At 39.6% G+C, this 12,979-nt stretch overlaps 1 protein-coding gene across 14 annotated transcripts in view; it reads right to left on the bottom strand.

Moving 5' to 3' along the window:
• Positions 1-12,979, bottom strand: part of PTPRF (protein tyrosine phosphatase receptor type F) — a 599,167-nt gene that overhangs the window by 425,542 nt on the left and 160,646 nt on the right. For 13 of the 14 annotated variants that reach the window (XM_074961920.1, XM_074961934.1, XM_074961933.1 and 10 more), the window contains exon 2: positions 8,429-8,509. The exons of the other annotated variant lie outside the window; for it this stretch is intronic. The gene's annotated coding sequence lies outside the window, so the exon portion shown is untranslated. The remainder of the gene's footprint in view (positions 1-8,428; positions 8,510-12,979) is intronic. 14 annotated transcript variants of the gene reach the window in all.

A 12,979-nucleotide genomic window follows, 5' to 3' on the forward strand; every position in this document is an offset into this window, starting at 1 on the left:
ATCAAGGCCTAGTGCAAGCCCTCTGTACAGGGGTGAATTTCATCCTAAATTCACAACACTATTCACCATGAATATCTCAGCCAGAATGTCAGAATATCAGAATATACTTCTTCTCAGCCGTCTCTGTTTGCCCTTCCAGATTCAGCAACCGGATGGCGTGAGCATCAACTTTTCTCTCCACGGCTTGAATCGCAGCCACTAGAGTCAGGGAGATCTCCGCAGTTTGCAGCGGGGTTTCTCTCACAGAAGTCCATCTGGGGACAGTATGGACAAACTGGAGAAAGTCCAGAGGAGAGCAACAAAAATAATTAAAGATCTAGAAAACATGACCCATGAGGGAAGACTGAAAAACATGGGTTTGTTTAGTCTGGAGAAGAGACGACTGAGAGGGGACACAAGATTGTTACAAGGAGGAGGGTGAAAAATTGTTCTTGTTAAACTCTGAGGATAGCACAAGAAACAGTGGGCTTAAATTGCAGCAAGGAAGGTTTAGGTTGTACATTAGGAAAAACTTCCTAACTGTCAGGATAGATAAGCACTGGAACAAATTGCCTATGGAGGATGCGGAATCTCTGTCACAGGGGGTTTTTAAGAACAGGTTAGCCAAGTGGTTTTCAGCTCACAGTCCTCTTGCAGCAAAACCAGCACACAGCTGCGGCCCATGTGACATCCTCAGGGCCGCACAGGCAGTATATATATTGTGTGGATGTGGCCCACATAATACAGAGAATTGCATATGTGGCTCACAATGCTAAATTGATTGAGAACCACTGGGTTAGACAAACACCTGTCAGGAATGGTGCAGTTATTACTTAGTCCTGCCTTGAATGCAGGGGACTAGACTAGATCACCTTCCAGTCCTACACTTCTGTGATTGTTCCAGTATTACAAGACAATATTGTAACAGTCTACTCCAAAATATGAATCTGTATGAGGATATTTACCTCTAGGATAGTTGCTAACAGTCATACCCTTGCCTCACAAAGTACTGAAGTCTGCTTTCAGTGTAGTTAGTTTTTAGAAAACATTAAAAACAAGCTTGGTTTCCTACATCACTATACCAAAAGATTTTTCTACAACCCATACACATCTTAACTATTCATGTGTCAGATATTACCGTCAATAAGACCTTTCCCTGCTGACTGTCTCTAATGAAAAACTGTTCATAATTTGAACAGCCCTTTAACTATGATCTTTGTGCTATAATGGATAGATACCACAGGCGTCAGAAGGACTGCCAAAGACCCCCTACTCCCCAAACGGCCTGACCCTCCTAGAGCCCTAGCCCTACCGCCCCCCAATCCCACCACCCCACCCCACACACATTCTCCTTACCTTTCTCTCCCTGCTGACCAACCCAAAGTCCTCAGGTGGCAGGTCCCCGGCACCAATAGGACCCTCCACTGCAGTTTTGGTAGCTGACAGGTAAGGACCCAGCTACCAGCGTGTGGCTCAATGCAAAGCAGGACCTGGGTGCCAGCCAACCAGGCTAGGTCATGGCTCACTCCTTCCCAGCCAGGTGGGGGGACAGGGGGAGAACAATGGCCCTAAAAACTTTGTAAAAGTGGGGGAGAGGGGCAAGGTCAAAGTGGTGGATGAATTAATACTTAAATATCCCAGAGTGTGTATGGTTCTTTTGTTAAAATGCTGGGGGGGGGCGGCGGCCATTTCCGGCGTTGGTGGTAGATACATAAAAGAAGAACACAGAACAAAGCCAGATCCAATGAAATACCAGTAATTTTCTACTCTTACTGTTCCAGTTTACTATTGTAAAAATTCAGGGGCTGTTTGAATTGGGTCAGAAGAGTCTGGTAACCATGTAATTGTTAACTACTGTATGGCAAACCCAATTATTTCAGGCAGCTTTAGGTCTCCACAGTTTTGCCTAAGAATGTAATGTGATACACATCCACTCTGTGTGGAACTTTTTATCCAGAAACTCTACAGCTAGATGCTACTGTCTGCATAAAGATTCCCAGCTGTTGTCACCAAATGTGATTAAAGAACCTCAAATGGCAACTTATGGTCCATTCCTCCCTACCACAAAAAATACCCATATACTTTTTAACTACACCGTCCTTTCTCATTTGAAACCCCATCCTATATTATTCCAATACTAACATCTGAGTCAGTCTGGCACCAGTTAACCAAACTTCAAGATTACCCTGATACTGGATAGAACATAACCAATTTAATTAGCATTAAACGTATCCTCAAAGGAGAGCTTGGCACCAAAACTCCTTATATGCATAGACATGTGTATCTTGTATTTTTAATGAGTTCAGCAGTTGTCTCGGGTTTAAAAGCACGCACATAGTGTGGCAGCTATTCAAACCCATTGCTTCAGAGTGCTAGCAATTGCTGACTATGTGTTATGACAAAGCTAAATTGTCAATTATGATGATTCTACTATCACCTTTATTATATAACCTTCAGGTACCAAAATTAATTTAGTAGATAATATGACAAAACAAAAGCCACCAACAAGTTGCCTAGGGAGGTTGTGGAATCTGTACCATTGGGGATTTTTTAAGAGTAGGTTAGACAAACACCTGTCAGGGATGATCTAGATAAGACTTAGTACTGCCATGAGTGCAGGGGACTGGACTAGATGACCTCTCGAGCTCCCTTCCAGTCCTATGATTCTATGAAATGTACTGATGAAACAAATGAAAACTTAAAAGAACCAGAGGGCTAGTGCTTATGTTCAATTTTGCAAATGTGATTACATTTTGCACCATCTTCAGCTACCTGTTAATACTGTTTTTTAAGATATTCAGTTTTGCAAAGAAGCCCCCAATGTAGGATAACTAAGCATTCAGCTTCAGCCAAAGATGAACTTCACCATCAGTATACACTAGTTTAAAAATTTGCATCTTTAAAACACACACACAACTAATGGTAACACCAACAGCCAACCCCTTGAGGCATCAATATACTCAAGGACTCGAAACTCGACTCATTTGTTAGGTAAAATGAACTGTAACATGTCTTAAGTCCAAAGTACCCTACATAGTGATATGCAGAAATGCTGGGATAGGCCCACAAGGTCAAGGTCCTGTTCATTATATTAGAGACACAAGGTAGGTGAGATATCATCTTTTATTGGACCAACATTGTCTCTCTAATATCCTGGGACCAACACAGTTACAACAACACTGCAAACAACTGTTCATTATATAGCAGATAAAAGTAACCAGAACTTTACTGTTTTAAATTAAGTTTAAGATGCTCTGGCCAATAAAACATGTTAGTGGTATATATATAATTGAGTCATTCGGAACTGATTATATTTTGTAACAGTGCTATCTAGGTATATAAATACGAAACTAACATTTATAGTAGAAGCCTTCAGGTGAAAAAAACGTTATCAAAACACATCTTACAAAGTGCGCACGAAAGCTCATGCTCAAATAAATTGGTTAGTCTCTAAGGTGCCACAAGTACTCCTTTTCTTTTTGTTAAAAACAGAAGTACTCAAAGAATTAGATGACATCAATTATCATTTTGTAATTTGGGATTAGAATGGTGGTTGCAGAGAGAAAGCTCAATTTAAAGTGTGTGTTCCATATTAACTTGGAACCTTCCAAACTGCAATGGTGGCAGCTTCAGTGTTAAAAAAACAAAAACAAAAAGCATCTCCACCCCCTTAAATCTCTGCCAAGGGATGCATATTTCTAAAGAAAATTCTTGTAAACTGCACTTTTAAAATAGTTTGTATGGAGCAGCTTTTCACTTCAGGGAGTTTGTTAACTTCATGATTACAATATTCAAAAGCAAATTTTGCATATTATGTTAAATTCCTGAAAGAGCACTTACACAATAATTTGTGATTAAAACACTTTGTAGAGCATGCTTCAGGAAGTAACACAGTTACCAAGTTCTACAAAACAATCTGAATTCTGCTAATCTAGATTACAATTTATCTTCAGGGTCTCTCTTGTAAAATCATTCCTTTCTGACTTAGACCCAGCCTGATGTGACTGAAAAGGCAACTCTGAAAACTCTCTCCTTTTCTTTTTTACTCCCATTCATCATCTGAATAGCAGGAAGAGGGCGAGGGATGGGGGTTAGGGCTTGTTTGTGTTGGATTTTTTTTCATTGATTTTACTATGGAAATTATTTTAAAGAAACCCCCCCAAGTTAAACTGTGACCTCGATCTGTAAGAACCTGCCCAATTTAACTGGTAAAACAAAAAAGTTACTTTAAAAGATTTTACTGTATGTCACTCAAACCTCACTTTCAGCTATATATTGCATGGGCAAGACTTGCCTGTCTTAAATCATTATTTTTCTTAGATTTGCAGAAAAGCTAGGCTCATATTAGGAACCATGGAATGACTTAACTCCTCAAGGCCAGCTGAAAACTTTCAGAACTGTGTGTTTCCAAATTGTATATATAGCACACAAAAGCTACTCTGAAACTTATGCTAAATTGGGAAACACTTGAAGATTCATCTAAACTGATGCTTCTCTGAATAACAATAACATCAAGTCTGAATAACCAATGCAAATTTAGACAGAGCAAAGACAGTCAATCATTACCACAGTGCACTGATTCAGTATGTCACCACTTAGGTAACCCTCCTTTAAGGGTGCTGACAATCTTCTATACACTCTCCCTTAGGTAGTCAGAGAATGCTCATGTCTACGGGAACACACGTAAACAGACAATTATGGAATGTTCTCTCATGTGTTACAGAAATTTCCCATAATTCTCATGATTTCTGGGCTCGCCTCCTTGCTCACACAGTATAATCCCCAGCACAGTCACTGATGTTTCCTCTTGTCAGACAGGTTTTAACCACTTTGCTGATGTACTTGGGGCTATTATGCTGAAAAATCAACAGAGGGCCAATTAAACACCTACTGAGGATAATCCATGGTGAATAAGATTTAGCTGTACTTTTTCAGCATTAACGGCCCCTCAGTTTTGCATTTCCCAACCTGCTTGCGAGGCAGACCCAAACTCTAACAATGCATAGCAATAGTGTGCAAACATGTGCAAGTGTTCCTCACCCACTCTGTTGAATAATCCAGCATGTGCTGGACCCAAAACTTGTCATCTGTAAACAAAACAAGGATTCCAATCATACTTGCCAACAACTTCCACTCCATCATATTTTCCTTTTGAAGCACAAGGACTTTGGCACCCACTTTCCCATTCATACCATCTTCACCTAACACTATTTCTGACCTGACTTGCACATATCATTTTCCCAGTACTCTCTCTGATATCAGTTGCCATTTGAACATTATCTGTTCTTGGCAGAGTATACCCTAAAATACTTAGATCCTGAAAGTTTTTGTTCTCTTCCAGCTTTGTCGTCAGACTTCATTTCCCCTCACCCTCCCCAGCAGCATTGGGGAGACCCTTTCAAGAATACTTAACACAACAAGATCTTCCTCCTCTAAGTCTTTGCTTAGATATTATGACCAATTTCCTGGTTTACAAACTTCCTAATTGTTTCAAACAACAGCATCCTATTTAATGAGCTTTAGCTTCCTTTCTGCACCCTCCTCCCCCCAATACCAGCTAAATAATATATAGCCTAATTGACTGTTAAGGTCAATGGCCAACACTTTAATCTTATTTAGTATATTCTCAGACAGTTCCATGAGTCATTATAATTTTTATTCTTACTGACAGGAAGCAACATAATATATGGGGGGGTGGGGGGTGGGGGGGAATAACAGAAAATTTGGAAATGGCAGAGATGCTTAACTTCTTCATTTCAGTTTCCAACAAGAAGGTTGGTGGTGATTGGACGTCTAACAGTGAATGCCAGTGAAAATGAGGTAGGATAAAAGGCTAAAATAGGGAAAGAACAAGTTAAAAATTACTTAGACAAATTAGATGTCTTCAAGTCACCAGGGCCTGATGAAGTGCATCCTAGAATACTCAAGGAGCTGACTGAGGAGATATCTGAGCCATTAGCAATTATCTCTGAAAAGTCATGGAAGACGGGAGAGATTCCAGAAGACTGAAAAAGGGCAAATATAGTGCCCATATCTATAAAAAGGGAAATAAGGACAACCTGGAGAATTACAGACCAGTCAGCTTAATGTCTGTACCCGGATCAAAGTTAATGGAGCAAGTAATTAAGCAATCAATTTGCAAACATCTAGAAGATAATAAGGTGATAAGTAACAGTCAGCATGGATTTGTCAAGAACAAACGAGTCAAACCAACCTGATAGGTTTTTTTGACAGGGTAACAAACCTTGTGGATAGCGGGAAAGCGGTAGACTGGTATATCTTGACTTTAGTAAAGCTTTTGATACGGTCTCACATGACCTTCTCATAGGCAAACTAGGGAAATGCAACCTAGCTGGAGCTACAATAAGGTGAGTGCAAAACTGGTTGGAAAACCATTCCCAAAGAGTAGTTATCAGTGGTTTCCAGTCATGCTGGAAGGGCATAACGAGTGGGGTCCTGCAGGGATCAGTTCTGGGTCCAGTTCTGTTCAATATCTTCATCAATTATTCAGATAATGGCATATAAAGTTTGTGGACGATACCAAGCTGGGAGGGGTTGCAAGTGCTTTGGAGGATAGGATTATAATTCAAAATGATCTGCACAAACTGGAGAAATGGTCTGAAGTAAACAAGATGAAATTCAATAAGGACAAATGCAAAGTACTCCATTTAGGAAGGAACAATCAGTTGCACATACACAAAATGGGAAATGACAGTCTAGGAAGGAGTACTGTGGAAAGGGATCTGGAGGCCACAGTGGACCACAAGCTAAATATGAGTCAACCGTGTAACACTGTTGCAAAAAAAGCAAACATCATTCTGGGATTATTAGCAGGAGTGTTGTAAGTAAGACATGAGAAGTAATTCTTCTGCTCTACTTTGTGCTGAGTAGGCCTTAACTGGAATATTGTGTCCAGTTCTGGGCACCACATTTCTGGAAAGATGTGGACAAATTGGAGAAAGTCCAGAGAAGAGCAACAAAAATGATTAAAGGTCTAGAACACATGACCTATGAGGGAAGACTGAAAAAACTGGGTTTGTTAAGTCTGGAAAAGAGAAGACTGAGAGGGGACATGATAACAGTTTTCAAGTACATAAAAGGTTGTTACAAGGAGGAGGGAAAAGAATTGTTCTTAACCTCTGGGGATAGGACAAGAAATAATAGCCTTAAATTACCACAAAGGAGGTTGAGGTTGGACATTAGGAAAAACTTCCTGTCATGGTGGTTAAGCACTGGAATAAATTGCCCAGGGAGGTTGTGGAATCTATGTCATTGGCTATTCTAAGAGAAAGTTAGATATCTGTCAGGAATGGTCTAGATAATACTTAGTCCTGCCATGAGCGCAGGGGACTGGACTAGGTGACCTCTTGAAATCCCTTCCAGTCCTATGATTTATGTTGTTAAAAAGCATAAATCGTGTGAAATGTGTATATTTTACAGAGTGCTAAATTAGAAAGATGGCATGAAATATTCCCTTTTCCATGTTATCATATGTAATCCCGTTGCTTACTTTAATAGACAATAAAATATTAAACTGCAGGATTCTGCTGGTGCCTCCACAATTTGTAACTCTCAGAACATTTCTAATACAGTAAATGTCATACTTTAAATACCAATTTATTACAGTGAAGGAAAACCTTGAGGGGAACCTACCCAAAACTTCTCTACTTTAAAAAAAAGACATGTTCCAAGCTGCTATTCGTGATCCTTGATTTTACAATGTCAATCTGAGCTCAATGTACACAAATATTGCAGGGTTCCTGATATACTTGCTTGAAAAGCAACACCATCACTAATCAGACACTGAAACGTCACTTGTGGGAGAATTTAGGAATGCAATACTGAACATTCTAGGAGGACTGGAGTGACCTTTGAAAAATGATGTAAGTGAAACAGTAACATACATAAATGTGAGTGAGAAATTCTACACCTGCCCAGACATGAATTCAGGGCTCTGCATTGATGACAACGCCCAAAATACGCCAGGAAGCAGCATGCTCTGCATTGCTTTAGGTGATAGATATGGCATCAGCTGACACAGAGTATAGCTGAACACTAACCTCAAGTCTAGGCAGGTAGATAAAAGAGGAATTAAGAGAAAAAACATTTTTACAAGTTATCTGTAGAAAGTCAACATGTTAATGATTTAACATCATCAACAGTTCTGATATTTTTAAAAGGTATTTCAGTTCATTTCTAACAAAACTTTAAAAGGACATTAGAACCCTAGCCATATTTTTCATAGGGTCTTTCACCAGCCCCAATGGCCAAGATTACTTCTAGTAAAGCTTAGAAGAGGAAAAAACACAAAAGCAGGTATGTGGGCAAGGCAAAAGATAGTGGAAAACAAATTTCAATTTCTGGCTGTGCCTCAAACTTCTTGTCTCACCTTAATCTTACTGTACCTCAGTTCCCAGTCTGTAAAATGGAAATAATAATGCTTCCCTACCTCACAGAGATGTTCGGAGGATAAATCCATAAATGCCTGGGAGCCGCTCAAATACTAGCGTGACAGTGGCCATAAAAGTACCTAGAAAAATAAAATATATAAAAATAAATCTCCTGCATAAGCATAGTAGCAAAGGAATTTGCAGAATGAAAGGGTTAAAACCTCACATTGTGGCATAAATCCCCTACCAGGGCCAAGTCTGTGTATCTGGAGTGGGGGTGGGAGTAACAGATTCCCATTCAGCCACCATGAAAACTGTGAGAGAGGGGGACAATTACCTATGGATCCACCAGCCCCATGCTCCGTTCAGCACTGCCCCAAGCTCAAAACGCACAGTGGTGGGGCAGAGTGCCCCAGTGGGACTGGGCTCCATGATACTCAGTGGTTGCGGATCCAGTAGATGGATTCCCCAGATCTACACCCTACAAGAAGAACATCAGTTCTGCTATGTTTGGGCCAGTCTGAGCTTGAATTAGCTGTTAACTGTTAGTTAAAACAAGGCAAACGAGTACATCTATTAAAAAAGGGAAATTATTTACGATTAAACAAAGGTGTAAATCTGTTATTAAAAAAGACTGCAAAAAACTAACATATTTCCTGAAGAGTTTTGGGACCATTTTGAAGACTGAACAGTAGTCTCCTTAAACCTGGATATTAATCATTTCTTATTTTCTGTTAAGCACAGACTGCAGGCTTAAAAAAATGTACACATTGTGTAATATTATAGTACACATAGATATACACAGATGCACTTGCGCACACGTGCACACAGTCTGAATGCACTGTTACGACATTCAGATTGTGTTCATGTTCCTACGCTAAACCCGGGTGTTTAGAGGTTTCAATATCACCCTAAATATATTTTATATCATTCACAGGATTTAGACCTGTTATAATCTAGTGGGTGAAATATGCCTTAAAAAAACCCTCTAGTACCAGCGTGATGACGGATTGCATACTGGCCCTTTTCACCCCCTCCTTCATCAGCTAGTCCTTGATGCAAGTGTGGCAGTCACATCACAATGGAAGCTTTCCAACAATATTTCAGTCAGTAAGTGGCTTGTTAAATGCTGGGATGTATTATCTATGGAGAACGATACTTAAGCTGTTTATCTTGAGACATGGCAACCCTTTATTAAATCTATAGAAAATGCCTGAAGTTTATGTAAGCCAGCAATTCATATTAATTTCCCATGTTTCTAGTATCAATTTCTAATGCAAACTATGATGTTGCTTTTTATATCTCTTTTTAATTTATTCTCTGGACACCCTATGTAATTTGCTATAACCCTAACATATATAATTGCAATCTCCTATTGTATACCTGTACTTATTTACGCATTAAAATTTCTTTTTTAGACACTTAAATTTATAGAACGGGCAGTTCAAATCAGAAACTCTCCTACACAATGGCTTTTCTCTCCATTATACCATAAAAAAAGGAAATGTGCTACCAAAACACCCTTCTGTTTTGGAAATATTAAGACAGAGACAAACAGAGAGGCAAGGAAATTCAAGGTTAAAGTTGGAACTCACTCTCAGTCATGCCCAGATCTTGCAGAAGACAATTTCAGGCCACTGAAAAACCCAACCACAGTAAGATCAGTCAAAGCTGTATGCTCCCATTAGCTCTGAATGTCTTTGGTTTTGTTAGTTTGAGTCACAAACCTAATATTATGTAATTCGTCAGCTGCAAATGTTCGACTCTGATTCAGTTTTGTATGGCGTATCGAGATTTACAGAGCAAATATTTTCAGCTTCACACAGAGACCAGTATAAACACTGCACATTTACTAGTTAGGTTTAAATATTAAAAAAGTTCAACCAGCAGTGATGAATTTTTCCATGCAGTACGCTGCATCCTCTATGATGGAGGCTCAGGGCATTAGAATCTACAGTGCTTGGGGAGAGGTTATATTGACACAAATTTTATACCATGGAGAATGGCAGTACAAAGTTCTCCACAAAGATGAGGGGACCACACACATTATATCCTTGGCCCTTCTACCCAATGGGACTCAGTGCTCAGTGTAGAAGAGGACATCAGAGATGATTAGTTTTGCAGTTCTCAAACTGTGGATGTGTGTCTCCAGAGATAACATGCTTGCTAACAGCAAAAATGTATGTTTGTTTGTTTATTTAGTTATTTATAAATAAATATATAGAGGTGAGAAATAACAGACCTCAACCCTATTGTCCCTCCGCAAATTTGTGTACATACAATCAATCCCTTACCTCTCTCTAAAAGTGCAAAGTTTCAAAAAATTCAATGAATAGAAGATTGTTGCGGGTGGAATGGATCTGGACAAGGAACATAAGAAGAACATAAGAATGGCCATACTGGGTCAGACTAAAGGTCCATCCAGCCCAATATCCTGTCTACCAACTGTGGCTAATGCCAGGTGCCCCAGAGGGAGTGAACCTAACAGTAATGATCAAGTGATCTCTCGCCTGCCATCCATCTCCACCCTCTGACAAACTGAGGCTAGGGACACCATTCCTTACCCATCCCGGCTAACAGCCATTAATGGACTTAACCTCCATGGATTTATCCAGTTCTCTTTTAAACCCTGTTATAGTCCTAGCCTTCACAACCCCCTCAGGCAAGGAGTTCCACAGGTTGACTGTGCGCTGAGTGCAGAAGAACTTCCTTTGATTTGTTTTAAACCTGCTGCCCATTAATTTCATTTGGTGGCCCCTAGTTTTTATATTATGGGAACAAGTAAATAACTTTTCCTTATTCACTTTCTCCACACCACTCATGATTTTATAGACCTCTATCATATCCCCCCATTAGTCTCCTCTTTTCCAAGCTGAAAAATCCTAGCCTCTTTAATCTCTCGTCATATGGCCCCTGTTCCAAACCCCTAATCATTTTAGTTGCCCCTTTTCTGAACCTTTTCTAATGCCAGTATATCTTTTTTGAGATGAGGGGACCACATCTGTATGCAGTATTCAAGATGTGGGCGTACCAGGGATTTATATAACAGCAATAAGATATTCTCCGTCTTATTCTCTGACCCTTTTTTAATGATTCCTAACATCCCATTTGCTTTTTTGACTGCCGCTGCCCACTGCGTGGACATCTTCAGAGAACTATTCACAATGACTCCAAGATCTTTCTCCTGATTAGCTGTAGCTAAATTAGCCCCCATCATATTGTATGTATAGTTGGGGTTATTTTTTCCAATGTGCATTACTTTACATTTATCGACATTAAATGTCATTTGCCATTTTGTTGCCCAATCACTTCAGAAGGAGAAGAAGTCTGGAGATAAATGTGAGAAGGGAGGGACAGGCAGTAGAAACAAAAGTGAAACTGGTTGAGCAGCATATTCCAGAAGTCTTGAGGTCTTTCTGAGTATAGCCTTCGTTGATCTGACATCTATCATACCATTCTCTCACTAAAAGGGAAAAACCTATAATGGCAGCAGTCGGTAAGAGAGACCCAGTTTGGGAATATTTTAATGAAGTTCCTCTACCTGTGGGTAACATAGGCATGCGTGCAAAATGCAAATACTGCAACAAAGAAACGCAAAAGGCCTGGTTGCCCGAATGAAACAACATCATGAGAAGTGTTCCTTCTCAGGAGGAAGCTGCATTGAAGATGATGAAAGGAACATGTCTGAACATGCAGGATCTTCAGGTTGGTAAACTTTTTTATTTCATACTTCTTTCTTAAGGACTGCCTGCCCTCCTTCTGGACTATTCTCAAATTCTCATGTTTGAGCTAAAAATATAGTTGGTTACTCTATGGTCCTGTCATTTCAGATGCAGTTGTGATAAAAAATGAATAGCTGAAATAGGCAGATCGTCCTTTTACAATTTCACCTTTAAAGTGCATTCACTGACACTCCGTACTAATGAGTAATACTAAATGAGCAGTATGGTAATAATAATTAAATAACAGCATTGACTTATTTTGTTTAGGAGAATCCATCCTCAACATACAGGATTCTGAAGGCTATCCACCTTCAAGATCACCATCATTTTCTATAGTTTCAGAGTTATCTGCCAATGATAGTGTTTCAGTCACATCACGTATGTCACATAGCCACAGTGTATCACCTATAGCAAAAAGAAAAAAAATCTCCATCATCCAGAAACAACCATATATAAAGTTTGTGCTAAGAACCAGCAGATTACAAAACAAGAGAATAGATGAAAAACTTGTCCCGTTTGTTTATGCAACAAACTCTCCTTTCCGTATGACTGAGAACCCACACTTCAGTAACATGGTTCAGTCATTAAGACCAGGATACAGTCCACCCAACAGAGCAGATGTCTCAGGCAAATTGCCGGATAAAGTGTATGAAAGAGAAATTGAGCAGTGTGCAAAAAGGTCTAGAGGATAAAATTGTTAAGGTCTTCCTTACAGAAACAACTGATACATCAGGAAATGCACACACAGCAGAATACTTACAAGAAGTAGCAGTAAAAGCTGTAACAAACTCGAAAAAAATTCAAAAGTCTAGTACGCAGTTTGGTCACAGACAATGCTGCAAATATATCCAAGATGAGAAGAAATTATTTAGAAGAGAGTCCCAAGCT

This window comes from Natator depressus, chromosome 8, assembly GCF_965152275.1.
Source record: "Natator depressus isolate rNatDep1 chromosome 8, rNatDep2.hap1, whole genome shotgun sequence".
NCBI lineage: Eukaryota > Metazoa > Chordata > Testudines > Cheloniidae > Natator > Natator depressus.